The sequence below is a fragment of the Hyaena hyaena genome, unplaced genomic scaffold (assembly GCF_003009895.1).
Source record: "Hyaena hyaena isolate Hyena2069 unplaced genomic scaffold, ASM300989v1 scaffold_359, whole genome shotgun sequence".
Taxonomy (NCBI): Eukaryota; Metazoa; Chordata; class Mammalia; order Carnivora; family Hyaenidae; genus Hyaena; species Hyaena hyaena.
Window position 1 is genome coordinate 869,158 of NW_024080994.1, and position 8,333 is coordinate 877,490.

Sequence of the window (8,333 nt, forward strand, 5' to 3'; positions counted from 1 at the left end):
AATAGATGCTTTAGAACCAGATGGCGGTGGTTGGAGGTCTAGAGGAGGCCCCACCACAGTTTATAAAAGCTACGGAGTATCCTAATTAATATTTAGAAAGTGTATACGTGGACATTGAGGTTGAGTTTGTATGACTCTAAAAGCCTTCATTTCATTTTGAAAACAGCCAGTGCCACATAGTGACCTGATTATGTGAAGTTTGAGATGAGATTCTACGTTCTTCCCTATGGTTGAGAAATGCATTCCATATTTTGGAAACATATTGAAATCTGATTTATATAGTGAACGCATTCGAGGGCATAAACTGAATATTTTATAAAGCTGAAGTGAAGTGAGAGTAAGTCTCTTGTTGCATTGTGGGTGTCGGGGGTGTGCTGAGGCAGAGCTAACCCCGTGTGTCTTAAACAAAATTGGAGACGCATCCCCACATGTGAAAGGTCAAGGGAAACTCGCAACCCAGTAGATCAGGCGTGAACAACTGATATTATAACGAAACAGGTTTAGATCTTCCCTGTATATAAAAAAAATCTTTTAAAAAATGCAGTTTGGCTGAGAGGAGGAGAGCAGAGAGCTTACCCTAGTCAACAACGAGGAGTGGATAGGCACAGAGCAAAGGAGAGAAGTGTGAGAAAACAAACAAAAGAGATGAGATTTCTGAGTGTTTTCTTAACCAGAATCACTTATCTAAGAGAGATGAATGCTTCATGAACTCTCAAAAGTACTTATCAAAACACAGAAGACATTTTAAGTGCCCCCTCTGCCCAAAAAAGCCCTAAGCACCTCACTGCCCCCTTACCACTGCACCTCGCCCCCCCAGACTATTAAGCCTGTGATACAAGCCAGTAGGCAGCAAAATACTCTGTTAATTTTGGAAGTCTACCATATGTCATTGTAACACAACAGAATGCTGTTTTAATGGCCCTCTTAACATACCCTGTGGTATCTGAGTATTGGATGACACAGTATCTTTCTGGTTTAATTGTGCATTTCTTTGCTTCCTTTGGTTTCTGTCTGTTAAAACAGAAATGTTTTAATGTTGATGCATATAAACATAAAAACGTTGAATAGTGAATAATTATGGAACAATATAGGGTGCTCGAAACATTTTAAAAACTCAAAGCAAAGCACGCATAAGATATTTTTAAAATTTTCAGCAGGAACCTCTAAAAATGTTTTTTTGTGTTAATAATTTACCTTCCAAATTAGATTCAGGGAGACACACTTTAAGGTGGTTATTCAATCCATGTACGATGCATAATTATTAAAATGGATGTAAAAAAAAAACCAAAGTAACTAGCTCTGAAAAAACCCCACCAGTAAATAGTATTAAATTGTTAACTTATAAAACTGAGTACCATAAATGTTCAATGTGTCTTTATGATATCTCAGCACAATTACTTGTGTTTACTTAAAGTATTTTTCCTTGTAGAAAATATCTAAAGAGCAGCAATGTAATCATTTGAAATACATCGTATGCATTTAAGGTATTGTGTTTTTGGAATCAAAATCTATTAAGAATCATCTGAATGCTTGATAATGTACCATTGTTATTTATTAGGAAAAACAACAACAAAAGTATAAAATTTCTCAGTCTACTCTAAGGCAATATTAACAATAATGCAGTCAAGAGTGGGAACAAAGGACACACATCTTACTTATGATGCCGTAGAGGTAAGTATCAGCTTTCCTTCTCTCCATGTGTCCTCTTATATCCATGTTAAACTTAGAGGAAACTCCTCTTTTTAAAGAATTTAAGGCTAATGGGGGTGTCTGGGTGGCTCAGTCGGTTAAGTGTCCGACTTTGGCTCAGGTCATGATCTCACAGTTTGTGGGTTGAAGCCCTGTGTCAGGCTCTGTGCTGACAGACAGCTCCGAGCCTAGAGCCTGTTTCAGATTCTGTGTCTTCCTCTCTCTCTGACCCTCCCCTGCTCACACTGTCTCTCTTTCTCTCAGAAATAAATAAAACATTAAAAAAAAAGAATTTAAGGATAATAAATACAGAGTATGATTAATTTAATATTCTGGGTAACAAAACAATTGCCACAGGTATAAAACTCTAAGTTCTGGGGCATACATTTTAAGGAAATAGAATATAGTAAGATGACTTTAATATCAAGACTAAGTCAAATGATTGTGCTGTTTTGTACTTCCGAAGGCACTTGCGTCTTGCAGAGGTTATAGGGCCTTCTATAGAAACACGAGTAATCACTGCCTATGACTACCAAGAATTTCAGTTATTTGGGTCCGGCCAGATAGGAGCTACAGTATACACTGCAATTCTCCTTTGACTTTATACAAATAGCACTTAAGTGAAATGGTTTTCATAACTTTTCTTAACGGTCTTTTTGCAGTACAACGGGCTTTCATGCTAAATATTTTCTTCAAAACTAAAAGTCACAAAATCCTTGCAGTAACTTCTGTTCTATTTGTTAATTTACTTCTGATTCAATATACTACCTTATTAACTAATATTATAAAATGTAATACATAAGATAATAATGTATACTATATTATTAAGGCAGAGGTACATTCTATCTGTCACCTATCATTTATATATTAGGTAAAATCAGTGTAAAATTACATTTACTTTCTACACGACTGCATAGATCCTCCAACTTAAGAACCAAGTTTAAGTGAGAGATCAGTGAGGGGGAACATATCCTCTTAAACTTTAAAACTTTGGAAATTATGTATGTGTCTTACTATTTTAAAAAAACGAAAACAAAATAATTAACATTTTATAAGGGTGAAATGGGGGCAATAACATTCTATTATTTTACCACAGGTAAGAAGGCTTCTTTTTGAAAATATCTTGCAGAGTCAGAATTATAATTTTACTCAATTCTCTCTCCTTGCTTTTTTATGGTAATAACTCTTTGACTTGCAGCTATTATAGTGTGGTTGTGTCTAAAAAATATCAGAGTCATAAAAATCATCTACCTTATAAGGACATTATGACTAAGTTTAGGGAGTCTTGAAGAAGTCCTTCAATGGTTTGGAAAAACCTGTATCATGTAAGAAAATGCATTATTATGTTGATTTTAGGAAAATGTACTCAAGAGCCTAGTTTCACAGTGGTTCTTGTAAGGGAGTTGACGTTTCCTACATCAGAACATGTAGAAAACAGGTGCATGACTTCAGGGGACTTTATTTTCCCAACTGACTTAATAAGACCACGTATATCCACTTATGTTTTATTCATGGGAAGACACAGGACATGTATATTCTTGTTGATTTTAACTCAGGAGAGTTTAGGACAAAAACTAGAACCCAATAGTCTGGTGTTTCTGTGGAATTATGAAGGGAAAATAATACTAAAATTCTTGATTTTTGTGCCAGAATTTGAGACTTGGAAACTGATAACATGTCATCAGTGCTTTGAATTGACCACGGGGTAGCTTGTGCGATGGCAGCCACATCATTCTCATTTGGTTCTGTATCCAAATGTTTTTAGTGGTTTTTAATAAAAATATTTTATATACCTCGCTGGGATAACTTTTTTTTAAAATTTAAAAAAAAAAATTTTTTTTAAATGTTTTATTTATTTCTAGGAGAGAGAGAGAGAGAGAGAGAGAGACAGCGTGAGCAGGGGAGGGTCAGAGAGAGAGGGAGTCACAGACTGAAACAGGCTCCAGGCTCTGAGCTGGCAGTCAGCACAGACCCCGACGCGGGGCCCCAACCCACGAACCGCGAGATCACGACCTAAGCGAAAGTCGGACGCTTAACCGACTAAGCCACCCAGGCGCCCCTGGGATAACTTTTTAAGGTACCTCCCAATCCTCCTAGAGACTTTCTTGCTTCCACATGTTTACTTGAGTATATATCATAGCAAGAGTTCACTTTTATTGGGTGCTTACCACGTGCAAAACCTTTTATATGAGTTATCCCAATTAAACCTCACCAAAATCCTTCTTATGTAGGCCTTACTATTTTTTGTACTTTACCAATAATGAAACTGAGGCTCAGAAACGTTCAGAAACTTGCCTAGGAATCTGTTCATAAACGTCAGAAATGGGATTTATTTAGGTCTGTCTGTCTGGCTCTAAAACCTGACCTCTTTCTACTACCCCATCATCGGACTCCAGACCTTAAATTCATAACCAGTTAGGAAATATTTTGTTAAAAACACATACATTTATTAAAGATTAAACATTTCTAAATGTTTTGACAAATTGTCCTTAATTCATCGTATTAGCTAATGGGCCACCTACTTCTTTTGAGGGGTAGTTTTGTTCCTGTATATGGCGAATTCAGTTTTATTATCTATCATTCCTTTTCTGTTTTACAGATTGGATTCTAATTTGTCCTGTGATGTTCCAGATCTTTTAAAGTGACGTGCATAATAAAGTATTTTACATTTCTAGCTTCCAGTGATTTTTGTGGAAGTCCTTGTCTTTACATCATCACAGAAGATCCCCAATTTTATTTTTATGCCTCTCTGGGGGCAAAGAACTGAATTTCAGGAAATGCTCTGTCTAGAAGATACCACTCATTTAAAAAGAATTGAAATCTGAATTTGTTTTCATAATAAATGTTCAGCAATGCAGAGAAACTGCTTCTGACGAAGAAAGTAAATAAAGACAATAAAACACCAGCTAAGTCTTGGGCAATCATAATTTGCTTTACTTTACATGCTCAGGACAGGTCCCCTTATAATTTCTGCTGATTTGTTTTGCACTTATTTGCTGTTTTGTCGCTACTCTACAATTTCATGCATTCCTCTTTCATCACTCAACTACTTTATAATTTCACCAGCACAGGACCCCCTCTTCTAGCTTTTTGTTTTTGTTTTGCTTTTGTAGATACAATTTTGAAGATCTCAGTATTACAAATAAATCAGTACTCAATAACTACCTACTGAAAGAAAGCTGAAATAATCATTTGTGTGTGAAGGGAAGAATTAACACCATTAACTAGGAAATAAGCTTGCCTTATTTATTTATAAAAATTTTATTTTTAAGTAATCTCTACACCCCACGTGGGGCTCGAACTCACAACCCAAGACCAAGAGTGGAACGTTCCACTGACTGAGCCAGCCAGGCACCCTGAGCTTTATTTATTTTTGAGTCAGAGTAACAAGATGGAATTAAATACCTTTTATAATTCTAAAATCACAGTGTACTTTAAAATATGTGCCTCTTCAAGAGCTCACACCGAAGGATTAAGTTCTCAACAAACTTCTTTTCTTCATGGAAAAATCACAAGGAAGAAAAATGTTCGTTAAATGTTATAAAGGCAAAGTCTTAGGCTGTGGGTGGTGAGTATCTCATGGCTCTCAGTTACAGGTTTTTAAAATGGAAATGGAAAGAGCTAGAAACCTTATTGTCTTTTGGCACAAGGGTATCACACTTTTCCTGAGAAGCTGCTGGGTTTTGGTTTGGGGGCATGTTACCCAGGCTACTGGTCTTTCATTAGAAATCCAAGAGCATTGGTTTTACTATGTAGTTTGTCTTTCTGTATTAAATTTGTTTGTAACTATTTGCCAACTATTATGGACTCATATTATTTGGATCTGGACAATCTGGATAAACCTTTTCCATGAAAGGAACCTAAGGCATAGAGAGAGTTGCGCACCCAGAGCCTTTTGTTCTCTTTATGTCTGATTTTTCCCATCTTGAGCCTGGTTTTGGGGGCACAAGGTAAACACCAGCTTGTAGCTAGCAACAAAATTACCTCTGAAGACCCCAGAAAAGATTCATGGGTTCTCTTGGTACATGTTGGATTTATAATTTAGATACTTTTTTGTTTGTTTTGGACAATGATTGAAGTAAGGTCTTATGAAAAGGGCCCAGGATGTTCCTAAACTCCATAGCTGTCTCCCTCCCACCCCACCAACGTGCTTGCTGAATTTCTCGAAGCTGGGACAGCAATTAGACCCATAAAAATGAAGTTCATTAATGAAAACTAATTGAAAATTAATTCACCATGACTCCAGGGAAAGGGTTCGCATTTAGAATGTTGTGTTGTTAGCGAGTGAGTCTCTAATCATCAGAGCATGGCAAAATACTTCAGAATGACACATAGGTTAATGAGGTGGTGAAACGTCAGAAGAATGAAGTCTTGTAATGTTAAAATAGCCACCACACTTAAAATGGTGCCTTGCCCCTCCCTCCTCACTTCCCTTTCTGCCTTTTTCTGCCTTTTCGCTTACTGTCACTAAATAGCACATGCCACGTTGTTATTCCTTCTCTCAGCAAATCTTTCCTAGGGAAGAAATTCCACAATGATCTCCAAGTTTTGATTACTAAATATGAATTTTGCAAATGTCAACTTATCTAATCTCTAAAACTTAGAGTCCATTTCTTCATTTTTAAAATGTTTATTATGAAAACTATCAAACATATACCAAGGAGAGAATGCCATTATGAAATCCTCTCACCCAACGTCAACAATTATCTACCAGAAACCTATTTTCAACCATATTTTAGTAAACTGGAGAGAGCAAATATTTAGATAGAGTATTTTCTTGCTCACAGAATAGATATTTTGTCACAACGGGCTTGCTTTTCCTCTTTCTTTCTCATTCATTTAAAACATGGTTATTAAAGATATTGTAAGTACCAGAGGGAACTAAGAGAGATGCGACATTTATTTAGAATGTCCACCTATAGCTTTAAAAATTCCATCTCTGTCTCTTCTGAGGGATCATCTAGGATCCTCTTGAATCATTCTTACATGCAGGTAGCTTCTAATTTCATGTGTATATTTACGGGTTTTTCTTTTTCTCTGTTAGATCTCAGCTATCATTGACATTTTACTGTGTCTTTTGGTCACTTCAGGTGGGCTTGTTCTCCACAAAAACACCTATTTTCAGTTTGCTCTTAACGCAATTCATAGTTATGCTGGTATTAAAAATATTGGTAAAGTGGTGTGTGAGGGCCACCTGGCTGGCTCAGTGGGTGGAGTGTGAAACTCTTGATCTCGGGTTTGTGAGTTCGATCCCCTACGTTTAAGTAGAGATTACTTAAAAAAAAAAAAAAAAAAAAAACTTTAAAAAAAAGTGGTATGTGAAAGAATCCGATGGATCACTGCTTTTCCTCTCTATGGCATTACTATTTTTGACAGTGAGAAATTAAGGCAAGAATTTCAAAGATAAATTCTTTTTTTTCCATTTGGTTGTTATCGGCATCAATTTGTATTTCTTTTATCATCAGTCCTTTTAGCAAATCTCATCTCTCAACTTGCCTAAAATTTATTATTCAATTATTATAGCTTCAATCAATCCAAAGAAGATAATAAATACAATCTCTTTGTTATATCTTATAGAAGATTTTAAGAAAGCTATTCAAAACTACTGAACTATCCTGGAAATCTTTAGAACATTCTTTCAAGGTGGGGAATTTCAACTTACCTTCACAGTAGAGCAAGGCTCTCTTAAAATCCCTTCTTTATTTTTCACATGCACCCGTGTCTGTGAGTTTAATATCTCATTTCTCACAAGTCATTTCGGAACAATTCTGCTTCAGTATCTTCTTTAAAATTTTTTTTTAAGAAAACATTTCCTTCCATCTCACGTTATTCTGATTTTTCAACCAAATTATTTAGGTTATATTTATGGTATTGCTGTACTGGTATGTTTTGAAATAGGAACTTTTAAAATGGAAAAAAGGAAACCTGACAGAGTAAAAAGTTAAACAGCCTGTGAAAACGCCAAACACTGCTCCAGGTGGCATAAGAGATTGGTGTTGGGCTCTAACTGTAATTTTGTTATTTCTTTAATTGCTAAGAAGAGTTCTTGCGTAACTCAGGTTCTAAAAGATTTGATGTAATACTCGTCCCCATAACCTTATTAATATTAGCTCCATTTTCAGCGGGGATATGGAGATGTGCAAAAGATGCATGAATTAACTTAATTTTGAATACGTCTATTAAGTTTATCTGATCTGTTTGGTCAGATATTTTCCTCCTCTGACTGAATTTCTTCTGCATTTATAGTTATCGATTTGAAGAAACATTACATAGTCTATCTTGGGTCCTTCCTTGCCCTGCTCTGAGCTATACAAGTATTCTAAGCTTTGTAAGAAGCAGTGGGATGATAACAGAGGAACGAGGACTGGGGAACAGGAAAGAAAATAGACTTTAGTTGAGAAGAGGAGCCCAGGATTGGATGCAAGAAGCACCGCGTAAAGTTGCTTTCTCCTTCACAGTAATATGAGCTTATAAGCAGGACAAGAAACAAATGAAACATATGTACACATTTCTTGAATTTCGGCACCAGTCTTTATTTTCAAAAAGTCATCCCCATTTTCTGTGTGTCAAGTTTCTTGGCAGTGACCAATGAGGGGAATTTTAGGACATGAGCAAAGAATTTCAATGGCAGTATCAAATATAAC

The 8,333-nt window shown here is 36.0% G+C and overlaps 1 long non-coding RNA gene across 2 annotated transcripts; it reads left to right on the forward strand.

Annotated features, from left to right (window-relative positions):
* The first annotated feature begins 1,562 nt into the window (after positions 1 to 1,562).
* LOC120243892 lies at positions 1,563 to 4,594 on the forward strand. Of its 2 annotated transcripts, none has more exons than XR_005531421.1 (2): positions 1,563 to 1,671; positions 4,289 to 4,594. It is a non-coding gene; the product is annotated as an uncharacterized LOC120243892 (long non-coding RNA). The 2 variants fall into 2 exon arrangements; XR_005531422.1 differs by lacking the exon at positions 1,563 to 1,671 and adding an exon at positions 3,726 to 3,766.
* Positions 4,595 to 8,333: the final 3,739 nt, after the last annotated feature.